This window comes from Amblyomma americanum, chromosome 2 (assembly GCF_052857255.1).
Source record: "Amblyomma americanum isolate KBUSLIRL-KWMA chromosome 2, ASM5285725v1, whole genome shotgun sequence".
In the NCBI taxonomy this organism is placed as follows: domain Eukaryota; kingdom Metazoa; phylum Arthropoda; class Arachnida; order Ixodida; family Ixodidae; genus Amblyomma; species Amblyomma americanum.
In genome coordinates, this window is record NC_135498.1 from 3,170,035 (window position 1) to 3,186,352 (window position 16,318).

The window sequence follows — 16,318 nt, forward strand, 5'->3', positions numbered from 1 at the left end:
ACACATCGCCGAAGAACAATGGCGATTCAAGACAGCTCAAGATTTGTTGCTTACACTTCTTTGCCAGAATGTGGTCCTAAAGCAGCGAAATTCGCAAGGAAACTTCACGAACCAGTGCTCCATAATATTTGCTGTTACTTCAGCGGCTCAGGCTTCTCGTTCTGTTTTCGGACCGGGGAAAAAACGAGAACAAATAAATACGGTGAGGCTATTAATTATATCCCGAAAAACCGTAAAAGTGCAGAAGAAGTAGAGACGCAACCGGTCGGCACAAAAGCCCTGTAACAACAAAACGATAAACTGAAGTCTTTTGAGAGATGCACCTAAATTGGCAAAAACGAGGCAATGCATCGTGCACGTCAAGGATGGTGGCCGTTAAAATTCGCATCTACATAGTCTTCTGTTGCGTTACAGATTTCGAAAATTCGTGTTTTGAGTTTTCTTTGTTACTGGGTGTGTTTCATGTGCTGCAAAATGTTCCTTCGAGAATGAACCCGTATGCGCGACGAGCGTGTTGTAGTGCTTCGCAGTTACGGTTGGCGCTTCCTGTGCAGAATTGTTATTGAAAATGTCGAGGACACATTCCGCTACCGCTCATGAGAAAAGCCGTGAGTAGACCAACGGCTGTGAATACCCGTGGATACTTCTTGTGTCACTTGAGCAAAGGTTGCAGAAATTGTTAAAGCTTTTCTGTTCGCTTGTCCATGGCCTAGCTCCGGATAGAGTAAAGGCATTTCCAAGGTCAATAACCCCAAGCATAAAAAAATGGCTCACGTTTATCACCCAGCTACGTGTAGAAGTATCAAATATAGCTGATGATATAGGCGCTGTTTGTAGAAACACAAGCTGCAGGTTTTCAGAACCATCAGAGACGCCTGATGTGTCAGACGTAGTGCCGCCCCGTTTTCATTGTATTTATATGCTTCAGGTGAGTCATTTTCGTTAGTACAGTTCTGTTTATTTTTGTAGGGCTATGCGCCCTATGCTCACCGCTTTCAGTCCACTTTCGGGAAGCGCCCGATCTGCAGCTTGATACCAGATCCCCCAAGGGAACTAAGGCTGTAAAATTAATCCCTCGAGCAGCGTTTTTCAGACCTAAATAGCATCAGCCAGCGCCCTTTAAATGGACCATAGAGCACACGTCTTGGGAGCTTTGCTCTTAATCCATCATTCTTCTCTCTTACAGTATTTCAAGTGAAGCTTACAACATTTACATCGAACGGAACATAGTTTAACGTAATGCTAATGTCATATCTCAGTACTTCAATGTAATGAATTAAACAAATTTCCTTATTCTTAAAAAGAGACAGGAGCGTACAATGCTCACAAGACAAGATTAATTAGTTTCTTCGCACGTCTTGAGCTTGCAGCATGAGGTCAGTGACCACTTTGTTCCCCATCACGGTGGTAATACGGCCTTGCCCGCTAATCGTGTGGCCGGTGTCAAGCGCCTGATTTGCTTCTAAATGTGGCAGGGCGACCGACTCACTCGTACCCTGTCATGCAAACCTTAGAAACCTTAGAACTTGCTCTGTAATAGTCCCACCTCTGTATCCACCCGTGTGAATTGTTTCGTGTTTTCTGCTGCCGCGTTTTGCTCCCCGTTGCCGTAAATTCTTCGACAATCACCTTCTCACCCGTGACATAGGGAGTGCAAGATTTCCATTCTTAATTACGCTGTTTTCTGATGCAGTGATGTAATAAATGTGCGCGCCCTTGCGTAAAGTGCGCTTGCATGTAGTTTTTTTTTTTTTACTGTCGTAAGGTTTGAAGCCTGAGACGAACTGGAAAAAAGAAACTTGGGAGGCTGAGCGTAGAGGTTGCCCCAAGAAAGTTAAAGATTAGGTTTAGATTTACATTTGGGCCGCAGAGGGAGGGAGGGAGAAAGCACTTCATTTGGAAACTTCATTTTAGTCGCCAAGAAGGCAACCAGTTTCGAGGCTTCGCGAGTGAATCCTGGAGGGGAGAAGAGAAAGGTCCAAGAGTTTTGTGGGGTGACAGCGTTTGTGTAATTCTCAGCGATTATGTGGCGTGCGACGCTGCCTCCGTGGTGCACCGGGCAGCGTCTGATAGACTCTGTCCTGGGAGTGTTGTGAAGGAACGACTTAGCTTGGCTGCAGTTTGTGCAGTGGGTCGAGTCTACGTAACTAGGAAGAGGGTCAAAGTGTAGGTTGGAAGTAAGGGGTGGGTTCCCCGAGAAAGTGGGAAGGCCGATCGGCGCGAGCCTTGTCCGACTGGGGAGCCAGGCTGCTTGTCTGGTGCCAAGTTGTCGAGCCATCTGATATCCACGGTGTTGCTGAAGCAGGTAAGGAAGGGCGAGAAAAAGGCCTGCGGTATAGAGTCTGGCTTTAGAGGTGTAATTATGAAGTTTTGAGGGCTGAATTTTTCGCGCCTTTTAAACTCTGAAAGGTGAGGCACAAGATGACGACCACTCTTTTATTCTTAATGAGATAAATACCTGGAACATGTTCTGAAAGGAAGAGCGTTAAGTACGTGCGAAACTTCTTCCATTCTTCAGTATCTGATCTTTGCACAGAAATAATAACGCCAGCCTGCGGCGTAATGTGAAGGTGTTCACCTTTCCTGCAGCAAGCCAGACAGGAGTCTCAGCCAAAGCTTGATCTACAGCTTGGAGTAGGAACCTGAGCAGTCGGTAACCCTAATGCGAAAAAACAGAAAACATTCGAAGAGCTAACCCATGTTGGGGCGGACTGAAGTTTTCGTGAACAACAGTTGGGTTTGTTTCATGAAGCAAGGCAAACAAGCAGAGAAGCGTTTGAAGAAATTGGAAACATTACCTCCGTTTTTTCACGTTAGGTGAATCTTTGATCCCTGGTTAAAACATCCTTTCTTGGAAGGCTGCTATACAGACATTTTTGCGTCTTGAAGAGGCACGAACCAAATGCCATTTTATACTGGGTATCTCTTGCGAGCGCCTCAACAGCAGGTGTAGTTGTTCAACGTAGGCAGGTGGCGAGATATCCCCACACGTCCTTCGCGTCACCAAGTCTTCGTGAGCAAAGACCTCGCCACGTCCACCCGCGTCTTTGTGCGTCGAGACGTCATCAAGCCTTCGCTCACCCCTCTCGATGGCCCTTATCCTGTCCTGCAGCGGGGTGAGAAAACTCTGAAGCTGTCCGTCGATGGACGAAAAGAAATCGTTGCCACCGACCGCGTGAAACCCGCCTACATCGCGCACGTTTCTCTTTCACCCCGCCACTTCGAAACCTCAAGCCCCACTTCTTCCACTGACTCTGTTCGCGCCGTCAGCAAGCATGTCCCATGGATTCCGCGCTGTTGACTTCCATTCTCCTTCCTCTCCGCGTGGGGGGGGGGGGGGGGGGACCACACGACTCACTTGTCTGTGAACGGGGTCCTCGTCCCGGTGGCCACCCCCATCCTCCAAGCCTCTCCGCATCTGCCGTCGTCCACCTTTGCTGCGGTTCTGGCCGATTTTCCTGCCATCACGCGCCACAGCAACCTTGATCTTCCCGTCCGTCACACCATCACGCACCACATAATTACGTCCGGGTCATCAAACTGTAGAGGGACGGAGGCTTAGTCCCCTACAAATTAACGGAGCGCTACGCGGACGAAGCGAACAGGTCGGGAACCAGGGATCAACTGCTTTTATTCCACTCCGCACGTGGCCCCACGTAGCCAGCGCGAGCGCATGTCACGAGCCGAGGCGGCGCAGCACTGCGGATGATGATAGTGCCGCTACACACGGTGTTCGACCTAGTGAGCCACGCATGCCGGATGGCCAGGGACAGTGGTGCCTTGGACTAGGGGCGGCAACCACGCTCAGCCTGGAAGACATCGGCAATCTTCGGGCAAGCAGTAAGACTCTTTTATTAGAGCAATAAAGTTTATTCACTCACTCACTCACTCGACCCCACGCCTAAAAAATCAATACCCTTCGGCAAATTGCGCGAAACCAAAGAGACGAACGGCTCCTCACTCACGAATGCGCTCGCTTTCCCCTTTTTGCTACTTCCTTTCCAAGACAGTGTTCTGTGAATGTCTTAAGGACACCTGACTTTCTTTTTTCGCAGAATCAAGCTCCTAATAAGTACTGCTCTTACTTACACCGCTAAGCAACAAAACTTAGTACAACCTATGCAGTGCTCGGCACAAAAGATCTCTCTGTCAAAACTTTGCCCCTTTTTTCATGAATTACAATTTGAGCTTCGTGTCGCACCATCCGTTGAAAGCAGGGATTACAAAGCCGTCAGAGGATTCGGCTAACAGCGTTAGTTATGCAACGCGGCGAGCCACATTGCTATACTGTTCGCGTCGCTTGTGCGGCACCGATTCTAGTTGCATTATATAAGAACTATGCCTGACTTCTGCTAGCATAGCTGCCTTCCTCAAAATCTTGATAAATAAATGTAATCTTCTGTTTTTCCCACGTAGTACGTCGAGTCGAGCGACGTCTTTACCGCCCTTGCTGCGCAAACAAGATTGAGACATGCGCACAAAGCCCAGGACTGAAGAAAGTTTTTTTTTTCCCTTTAAGTATTCAGATCCGACATACTGGCTTGGGCACAATGCTGAGGTTAAGTAACGGGCTAATTTTTTTCTTGCAATATGAAGTGATTTATTAGAGAGTGCATGCCTGAGTATACATTTTGTTGCTTGGCAAAAAACAGACGAAAGTCCCTCGGCAAGGATTTAGCAGAATCTTCTCAGGAGTGTTCGTTTTTCCAGAGCAGAGTCTACAGAAGGTTAGCAGAGCTATATGTTTTATTAAAAAGCTGTGCGCTGTCAACTCTTAATTTTTGCTTGAGGTGCGTGCTTTTGCGGTTCAAAATTTGTGGTGCTCAGCGTCCTTTCCACCACAAAACATTCTACTGCCCCACACGTGTCGCAGCACTAAGTTTCATCTCTGGATTATGCTTGACGCTGACTTCGTATTTCGCGTTTTACACATTCACCGGTAGACGGGTACGTACATCTTAGCTCGCCTGAATAATAAAGCGGTAGCGTGCGTTGCGTTATTTGACACAGATAGTTGTGTGGGGAGATTGTGCTGAATGCATTATGATGTCCTTCATTTTTCACTCATTATTTTTGAGAGTATAGATGCGATGGCTGCACCTGTAAGAGTGGAAACAAATGTAAAATATTCTATATACACCTGATATTACAAAATGATATCACAAGTTTATGTTTTTTACTTCTCAGAAGTTAATGCCATTATGTACGATAAGCGAAGAAATTAAAATAATATTCAGATATTGCTGCAAAAGGTCCCTCATCGACCACTGCGACATAAAGACCAAGTCTAAGTTAGAGGAGTTGAACTGTATTACCTATTTTTTTAATCTCCTTTCCAGCTGCAATCAAGCGTTGTGTATTTCTTCATACTGGCCGAAATTAATAAAGAAGATAAAAAAGGCAGTGTTTTGCTCCCAAAAAGATTCCGAGATTACATTACTTCCTTCCATTTACCATGCAGCAGCTGAGAGCATGTTGGAATATCTATAAGAACCACACGTTACAACTTCAAACTTTATCGACATATGGGACGGTTTTAATGCACAAGCGTTTTCTTTTTCTCACAGCATCGCCCCTATCCAAGAACAGAATGCGCAAGCGAGTACCAGTGCGCTTTCATATCACGGATTGCCAACCACGGCCAGGGTCTCAAGTTGCCACAGGCCGAAAAACGGACGAATGCTGCGGGTGTCGACTTTTTGTAGTGGCAGAAAAGGCAAAATGTTGCGCTTTATTTTTGATCGGTACCCACCGCGTACGCATGCTTCCACATCTTGGCTGGGATTTTTATTTCTGCTGATATTGCCCACTGACCTTTTCTAATTGGCTGCCATAAGCAACAATTCTGGACGAAAGTACTTATGAAGACAATTCTTTTCATATATTGTTAGATTTCACTATAACAATCAATATATCCGCAGATATCCTGTTGTCAGAATTCCATTTTTTTGTTCTTAACGTGTTTGATGTCGACAAAAAAATTCCCCATCGGTTTTCCAAGGCAGTCTAAACTGCCCGATGCGAGCGATGGAAAAACTGAAAGAAAGATGTTGCTACACATCGGAAGAATGGACCATTAGGTTCAATATTTACATAACCAATTCCTTACGATTTTCCAATACTAAAAAATTTTCTCCAAGAGTGCTGTACATGCGAGGATCACTTTAAGATGCTGGCGCTCATGAGACAGGTGATTCTTGTTTTTGCGATTCAAGAAAACGTATTTATTGAGTGTAGAGGCACCACTGCAACAAAAAAAATTTATTTCTAATTTTATTCATTTCCCGTAATTTATCTAACCATCAGGATGCCATATATGCTGCCTCGACACAGAAATAAGCGTTGACACCTCTCGTCCTGCCGGGTGGTATCTTGTGTGTTCTTTCATTTCCTTTGAGTACTTTTCGTCATCCTCTGCTCGAAGATCTCGACAGCCATTCGTGACATGCGCGTGACAGTCTAACCATGAAGCTATTGTGTGCCGACTTCTCCCGCGACCCAGCAAAGGGAGCATGGGGCGAGGCGCTATCTATTCTTCTTTTAGGTGGTTCAGTGTGCTACCTTGAGTTGCAGAAGCCGTTCGAGCAGGTAACATGGACCGGAATCAATGGTGCAGGAAGCTCATTAAAGCAATACGGCTTGTTGGCGAGCCAGTCTGTTGAGAGGCCCCTGCAGCGACCGAAGACAATGACAGAGGCCTAAGAGCGAAAGTCGGGATGTTACACAGTCGGCCCTCTAGGTTTCCATCGGGAGCTGTCTCCGTGTCCTGGCCAAAGCCTGCGCCCCCTTTCTTCACTGTCGTAAAAGGAGTCATTACCTGCGACGTAAAAACATAAAATACAGTTCAGGGATCTTGTTCCGTGCTTCTATAGCACCACCGTTTCATTTCTCCCGACCCCGATTCTCTCAATAAAAAAAAAAATGGCCACAAACGAAAGTTGCTCTTTTCATGGTATATCTTCATAGCGGTCACGTGCCGAAAACATACGACGAAAAGTTGTCTTTGAGGAGGAGTTCGCGGGAACACCTAGGCTTCTTAGGCAATAAAAAATAAACACCGTTTCCCTCTTTAGTGAAAGCCGTAACTAAATCGTAACATGCGCAGGGTCTTCGTCACGACCAGGTAGGCAATGTTCAAGAAGCCAGCTTTTCGTGAATTTAGTATAAAAACGCTCTTTACTCAATGAAAAATATTCAAAGTTCAAGAAGAGTGTTTGTCTTCTCCGACAAGTAGAAACGAACAGTCACATTAACAGTGAATTCTAAACGCACACACGGAGTGGTCCGACTGCTCCGCGATATAGCACTTGGTTCCGGTGGATGACACTTAATCGAGAGATCACTCGTCATCCAGCCGTAGCAAGCGGCGAACGCCCGTGCGCCACTGACGGGGAAAATACCCGACATTCCTTCCGCTATCCCACACGCGTTGTTTGCTAGACGTCCAAGTGCACCACTGAGATAAATACATCACAGATAGGTCTCTGGACTGCTTGCTGAGCAAGTCGGGCTACTACCTCGGCCCGGCTAGAAAGGCACGAAGAAATCAAAGTGGTGCGAAGAGCTGGTTCACAATTTAAGTAGATGAACGTACCGCAATACCTAAGCAATAGGGATTTCATATGTAAAGCAGAAGACCGATGATAAAATAATCCACAAACAAGACTGAGACCTTGAAGCCACATTGGAGTTTTCACTTTTTTCCTTCTGGGCAAAACGTTGCGCAGACGGACAAGTCCTCTTGTCGAAGCGATGGCAAGCACCCTAAAACTTTCCCCTCCTTTAAGCACTTTGTGACTGTTACCTCAGAGTTATTCTCTCTCTAAGTTCATTCGGCATTGTTTACTTAGCCACAGCAGGCGGCACACTTTAGCCAAGAGAATTCTAATAACCCACTAATAAGCGAGGCTGCATGCTCCAGCTTTCGGGCTCTGTCTAATTTATTTCCATTTCTCCCCCTGTATTGACTTGATCAACCTAAGTTTTGCCAGCTCGCATGACGTTCTGAAAAGCTTGTGTTCTCACATTACCCGAGGCGGCCAGAGGACGCTGAAAGAGATAGTTTTGTTTTTAGTTGGGCGCTAGTTTCTTTTGTTAGCCAGTTATACTTGGAGCAATACTCATCGTGGAGAAGCTAAGAATGTGTGCCTTGGCAACTCCTACCCAACAGAACTGGACAAAAGCATTTTAGAGCGGGAAACCTTTTATGAACGCAATTTTTCATATAAAGTAAGATTTTGCCGTAACAATCAATATATCCGCAGATCACCCAATGGCAGTCTTAAGTTGTTTTTTCTATATACGTTCTTATTTTCGTCAAAAGCGTTCCTCATTGGTTTTCTACGCCATCTTTAACTGTTCAATGCGATCGATAGAAACATTTTAAGGGAAGGATTTTGCTAATATCACAAGCAACATATGCCCATAACGTTCAGTATTTCTATCACAGTATCTTACAATTCTGCAAGTTAAGAAATTTTCCCCCCTGTATGTCGGACATGATATCACAACACAGCAGAGCGAGCTCCTGTCTACTCCTGGGATGACCTCGAAGAAGAGCCCATTGAGAGCTCGTTGCCACTCGCTCCCCGCCGAAGCCTGGCTGCACACTAGTCGGCCAAAAGTCAGCACGTTTGTCTCTATACGCAGGTCTAGGGAAGCATCGATACGTGCACGGCGATTATTGCGACTTGGTCACCAAGGACACCTATTGGGTGTGTATCGAAGTGGTCTTGAAGCACAACTCAAAGTAACGGCCTCAACAACTGTGGACGTTATGACTCAAGGAGGGCAACCCAATCCAAACTTCTTTCTTAGCAAAAACCGAATCTATGCCTCTCTTCGGTTGCGGTTCTCTTTCTTGCAGGACAGCTAAAGACACATGTGTTGCCATGAAAACGTGTTTTTAATATGCAATTTTTTTGCGCATGCGAACTGTCAGGTCCCCGCCGTTTCTTTCCCAGAATATTAATGGTATAGGCCCCCTTATTTTATTTTATTTTTCAAGCTTATCGAAGCATCATTCTAAGTGAAAGTAACCTCGTTGTCATTCACCTCCAAACCGTCATCAAGAAGTCCTTCTGGGTCCTGACGTAACAACCCTGAAGCGAGTGGCAGGAAAAATTTCACATTTCTAAATTCAATTTTCTGCGCGAAACTCATCCTTTATGGCGACACAAACACCAACATAGCCTGGAAGAACCCCTGAGCCGAGGTTTTGAAGAAGAGATGACAATGTCCTCAGTATGCATCTCCTTCGCCACGAAAGAGACGCCGTCGTGGCGCACTGCTTTCCAGTCCTACAGAGGGAACTCGGTCGGCCACAGCGAGCGGCTCTGAACGACGAGGACATTTATGTCGGAGACTCTTTTCGCTTTTATGCACTGCCAACTTCAAATGCATTAGCACTCATTGACAAACTAAGCAGATAGATGCTACAGAAGAAAGGCGGCCTGGTCAACTTTTATTCTTCGACGACAAACAGCGCGAGAGGAACGACGCACGGTGGACACGGAACAAGGCGTACACTGTCACCATCGGAAAGTAAATGCTGCACACTACTATAATACGCAGTTTCAAACGTGACAGGGAAAAAAGCTAACATAAAGAGGAAGCAGTGGTATCAAATGGAACTCATAGGAGCAAAACCGGTGCAAATAGGAAAAACGAAACAACAACCAAGCGCTTGTGCAGAGAACTCTGCCTTCGTCCAAGTGCTGCGAACGCTGCGTAACGAAAGACGCAGAGGAAATAGGACCCAGCAGGAAAGGTTCCAAGTCCCATCCACTGCGCTGGTGGAGACGGATACTGGAAAGCGTCTTTGAAAGGAAACGATTCCCCGGAGGCGCTCTTTGGAGAAGTAGCCTTTTTCTGCTCCTGCCTGCGATAACTATATGCTTTCTCCCATGCCTTGGTATCTTTACTGCGATAGAGCAAAGAAACTAAGGCACGGGAGGTTCTGAAAGTTTTCCACATAATAAAGAGGGGAAGAGATTGTGTTAGTGGTACCTGTGTAGCTCTTTTTAAGAGGGAGATTTCGTATCTGCTCATTGTGTGTGGTCTCGCTTCTGCGCATGTCTTGGATTTCTATTTTATTTGCTGGCTTCTCAGTGAGTAAAGTGAGATGAGGTTAGCGCTTGTCCTGCGTCGTTCTTTCGCTGTGTTTGCCTTTGTAGGTGCTATAGTTTCCTGTCTCAGGCACTACGCACCATCTAGCCCAAATTGAAGTTCTAAATATGCTTTTGCTGCACCACAAGGCTGTGGATTTTGAGTTCTCGCGGATAAGAAAAAAATCTTTCAACTCCGTCGTCTTCCTCGGCTCCCTCGGGCTTCGACTAAGAAACTTGTTCACGGCCTGGTTTGTGTCTGTCAGCTGCACGACATGAATTTCGGCCATCCTGTAAGAGACGCACCTCCCTTTTCCTTACCGCCTCGAATAACTTAAATAATAATTTTCTTTCTGCTAGCATGACGAGTATAGGTTCCACCCATTGACGGAGTAAGCTTCACAATCAGTAATCATATGTTTCTAGTCACATAAACATGTTTTGTAGCGATAGCTACATTACGGTAGCATTTCGAGCCTTCAGCGTGGCGACGCCGCCACCCTGTGGCTGAGGTGCCACGCTGTCACGTGGTTGGTCACGTGGTGCGGAGCAGCTGGCGGCGGCACGGCGCCGTGGCTGATCACGTGGTTCCACTCTGCCAGCTGTAGCTATCGCAACACTCTAGATTTAACCAGAGCTAAACCGCCGCCAATTTTTTTAATACTATAGAAATTGCAGCTTGGGTGAGCTGAAAAGTCACTACATTGCTAATCATCCCAAAAAAGCATATATTAAAGCAAACGCTGCACAAATGTGTTTAAGGCGTTTATGGAATGTCGTTTTGCTACAGACATCAAGGTAACAAAATCTGACTGAAATGAGTAAGTGTCACAGGCAAAATGTTAATACATGAACCATGGCACGACCAAGTGTAGTTAGGCTATAAACGTTCAGATTTTAAGCGAGTTACTCAGTTGTAAAACAATCGATACACTGTAGACTGGGAAGCGACTGAGCCTTCTTATATCCAGGTCACGCAGTTGGGAAACATATGGAGGCATTGAAGTGGATCTTGGTTTATCATCTGCGAAGCTTTGGTATTCTTACACATCGCGTCCGTTTTCCAACAAGCAATGTTGACACACTGATTTGACTGTGTATTACTCTGTATTCTCACAAAAAAAATTGTAGTTGTACAAACTACATCAAAAATATGGGCTCACCAAATTAAGGGTGGCATTTCATTTCGAGTTCTGTAGCTGCGGCGATGCTTCCTGCGTCACAAATACTCCCCAATCTAAAGCTATCAAACAATGACACAACAGGCCATATGGCACGCGCAGACATATGTATTCCTGTTGCTGCACCACTGCGACTTTAAACTCTACTTCCTTGAAGGAATTCTCGAATCTCCATATTCTTCCAAATTCTTAGCGTTTTAATGGCTACAACAATTTTGCCAGTTAATTTGGACGTGCTTGGGAAGCTTATACAGCAAGAAGAGACAGATAGAAGTGTCCGGTCAGCTTCTTTTCTTTCGCCGGTATCTTGCGCTGCAAGCTTCATATTAATATGACAACCACCTAGGATTTCTTGATTTCTAGTCTAGTCTAAAAAAAAAATTATCGAGTGGCCACAAAATGTGCAAAAAAAGATAAAGAATGTATGCTGCCTAAATGGCCAGAGAAGAACGAGAAAAATTGTACTCTGTGACAACCGCTCGGGTACTAAATTACGAGACTAGGATGATGACATTGGAATAAATATATAGGACTTGATATAAACTAGGAATACTACGCTTGTGCACTTAACGCCAACCTAGAGTTTCACTATAGACGCAGCCTCCTGAGGACCCGCAACTATGAGCATTTAGAATGGTTTTAGGGAGGTGCCAAAGAGTTGCTCAGTGTCTTAATATGTTGAACGAGCACATTTTCTGTGCTAATGTTGTATTTTGATTTTTTTAATAGCAAGGAGCACAGAAACTGTGTGCTCCTTGCTATTAAAAAAAAATCAAAATACATATACTCGCAAGTGAAAAAAATATTATTTAAATTCCAGCCTTAATATTTTCATGTAGTTGTGACGACGGTCAGAAATACACATGGTGGCGAGAGAAGTCAGAAAGGCAGCGAAAAGGGCTTCTAAAAATAGTTTATTCGGCTGACCTGCGCCCACAAAGAACTGAATGACTCGGCGGCGGCGTAGCAAAATCCGTGTTCGGCGGTCGTCGAACAAAATGCCTGCAGCTCTTGGCCACATTGAATTTAAAGCTCGCAAACAAATTTCGAGACAAGGAACTGAAAGCACCTAGAACAGTCTAGAAAAAAGTGGAACCAATTGTGCGCGGCAGGGACTAATAGAGATAAGTCTGGTTGCATCTCGCGTCACAAATAAAATAACAAAGCCGCGTGCTGGCGGCTTTAATAGTGAACTTACAAAGAGTACGAAGATTCGCGGTTATATCAGTGTTTCGCGTCAAGTCGCAGAACTTAAATTTAAAATTTACACATCAAATTTCTATAGTTTAAAAACGAAAACAAGGATCAAAATTGGATAAATTACGGAAGCAGTATATTTCGACGGGATAGTTTGATAAGGGTTGCAGTGTAATGAAACTGCGCAAAGTAAACGGGGCCGAAGGTAGGCATAAGCACAGGTACATACGAGACCGTAACTTTCCGACAATATTAAGTGCATAAAGGCGGTGGCTTTTAAATAATGAAAAATAAAGCAAAATCACTATGCCATCGTTAACACCCCTGAAGGCATCGCTGAAACTATAGGGTGCGCATACATTCTGACATCAGAGCTGCTTATTTATCTCAACCTGGCATGGGGTGATCAGTTGCACTTGTCTCCTATGTTTAAGATATGAATGGCTTTAATCACCTGAACTTCGATCCTGGTCATAGCCTTAGAAAGGAAAATATGTTTTGAAAAATTGCGCCTTCAAATGCGGTTTTCCCAGCCAGTTCTGTGCGAAGGGGCTGATAGTGTTCGATGGCGCGCTCTTTAAAACGCTGGCAAGCTTAGCCGCTGCAAACTGTTCCACACCTAATTCCTGAACGCCTTATCAGTAGACGAGGGATTGGAGCTCGTTCTGACATGCACGACGGCCACCACCCAAACCAAGGTGCAGAGCGGATGTGTTTTTTTTTTAATTTGTAGTTTTTCATCAATGGGAGACTAATAAAAGCGGGAGAAAAAAACCACATGCCGCCTGTGTGATCCGTACCCACGACCTCCGAATTTCGCGTACAGTGTTCAACGAACTGAGCTACTGCGCCAGCTATGCTCTGCTTTTTTTGGGGGGGTGGGGTGGGGGGGGGGGGGGGGGGGGGTATGTTCGCGTGCAACTGAAACTTGAGGGTGTTCACAAGCGCCACCCTCGTTCATAGCTGCGGACGTAGTACGTCCTGTATTACCGCGAGTGCCACGTGGAAACGTGGTCGAACGGTGAGGGCAGAAGCTGTGCGAGAACCCTGCTATGCTGCCTATGGCCTCAAGACTGCCTGAACCGAGGCCCTCGTTAAGCTATTCAGCAACAAGAAAATAAAAAAGGTGCTCGTTAGAGATGTCCATGGGTTTGGACCTCATCGGCAGCATGTGATCGTTTTTTCTTCTGCTTTATTAACCACCCATTGATCAAATATTAGAAATTAAAAAAAAGACTTCCACTTATGCTCCTTGGTAACGGTGACTGTTGTTCTTGTATGTCATAACGAGCACCTCTTTCCATTCCCTTGTCAGATGAAGTTTAACGAGGAGCTCGAATCTGGCAGTCTTGTTGCCGTAGTGGTTCTCGCACAGCTCCCGCCCGCAAAATTCGACCACGTTACTACGTGTCATTTACGGTAATACAGGACGTACTACATCCGCCACTAAAGAAGAGGGTGGCACTAGTGAACACTCTCAGGGTTCGGTTACACTACACATAAATACCCCCGAAAGCAAAAGATTGGACTGCGGTCGACGTAGCTAAGTTGGTAGGGCACCGTAAGCGAAATTCGGAGGCAATGGGTTCTGATGCCACCAGCGGCGTGTGGTTGTTTTTTTTTTCTTCTGATTGTTAATAATCTCCCATTGATGAAAAACAACAAATTAAAAATATTCTATGCACCTTGGTTTCGCAGCCTGTTGTCTTCCGCCGCGTCGTAAAAAGCTTTTGAGATGCATTTCGTGCAGTTCTCCTGATCGATCATTTTACACGTGCTTGATTTATTATTCTCGTGAGAAAAGAACACACTTTCTCCTGTTAGCTTAGCGCCAAGAATCCAACCCGAATCACATATCTGCCTGCAACTTTCTTAATTTTATCGGAAAGATAACGATAATATAGCATGAAAAATAGTGAAGCCTAGAGATTACAGTTCTCTATGTGTAGTCTTGAGTTTCTGAAGAAAACTTTAATAAGTCGTAGAAGTTAAAATAATAATAACTATAGGTATGAAACGCTCTACTTGTCATCTCAAATAAAGGGGCATTGTCTGCACACTAGACTTCTAAAGAGCACAAAAACTAGTAGATGATTTACCTAATACCACATTTAACTAATTTTTAAAGCGAACTTTCACAGAGTGAAAACTTTTTCTTAGAACTTGGATATTAAAGGCAGGAGACCTGAGTGTCCAAAAATAAAACTTAAGGCCTCAGAACAGGGTGAGGTTCTTTTCTAATTTGGATTGAATTGGAAAACATTTAATTCGTCAGAAAAGGCAGAATGCAGACGATCCGTGCTAGGTGGCTATCAGTCCACGGCTGACAGCGACCTGGGTAGCCCATTCAATGACCCGGGTTTGAACTCCCAAGTCTGAGCTGACCAACACGGCCTCCCACTGCTCGAGAGTAGGAACCTGTATTAGAGATTTCGGGAGCGGCTCCTCTTTACAATTCCACAATAGGTGATCATAAGTGGCTAAATCACCACATAATATACATGCAGGGTCGTATTCACCGGGGTAGAATTTTGACAACAGGTAAGGCGTCATGAAGGATCGCGTCTGGAGTCGCCTCCAAGTGGTCTCCTGCTCCTTATTAAAGGCTTTGTCTGGAGGAGGGAATATCCTCCTTTCAAGTTTAAAATGATTAGTAATATCGTGAAAAGATGACAGGCCGTCCTTCGAAAAACTCTCAGCAACGACAGCGTCCCCTGCTCGGTTCACGAATCCTCGAGCTGTTATGTGTGCCGCTTCGTTACCAGGGTTCCCCGAGTGAGCCGGGACCCAAATCAATTCAATAATTTTGTCTAAGTCTTTGGTTTGACCCAATATGCTCATTGCTGCCAGAGAAATTCTGCCCCTCACATAATTGCGTATGGCAAATTTAGAGTCGCTGAGTATGGTAGTAGCTTCTGTGTTAATGATAGCAAGGGCGATTGCCGCCTCTTCTGCCGTTTCTGAGGATTTCGTTATGGTAGTGCCGGAGAATATCAGTTTACCTTGCGTATCCACCGCCGTTAGTGCGAACGCTTGTTTCTGGGGATATTCTGCGGCATCTACATATACTGCATGTTCATCTTCGTTGTATATGTTGTGTAGAGCTTTTGCCCTAGCCCTTCTTCTCCCCTCGTGGTGAGCAGGATGCATATTCTTAGCTAGTGGCTTAACTCTTATTACCTTAGCGATGCGTTTAGGTATCTGTGTTTTGGTATCTTGGGGTGGCAACTGTATGCCTAGTCCTAAACGATCAAGTATGGTTCTTCCTGCTTTGGTGCGGGAAAGCCAGCGCCTCTGCATTGTTAAGTGTGCCTCTGTAAGCTCGTCTAAGGTGTTGTGTACTCTCAAGTCCAGAAACCTTTCGGTGGAGGTACAGTTCGGTAGCCCTAATGCTACCTTGTATGCTGTTCTAATCATAGACTCTACTTTGGCTTTTTCACTACTGTCCAATTTTAAGTATGGGAGTGCGTAGACAAGCCTGCTTATTACAAATGCTTGTACTATTTTGCAAAGTTCTCTCTCCTTCACTCCCTTCTTTTTGCTTGCAATTCGTCTAATTAGTCTTACCGTCATATTGACGGTTGTCTGGAGTTTTTGTAGTGTTTCCTTGTTCTTCCGGTTCGATTGAAGGAAGAGTCCTAGGATTCTTATAGTTTGAACTTCCTTTACAGGGAGCCCTTCCACCCAGATTTTCAGTGGAGGCGGAGGTTTGTAATTTTTTGCTCGAGGGCCCCTTGGTTTGTATCTGATTAGAAATAATTCAGACTTGGAGGGCGAGCAGGTTAGCCCTGCTTTACACGCCAGGTCTTGTATTATGTCTACAGCTTGTTGCAG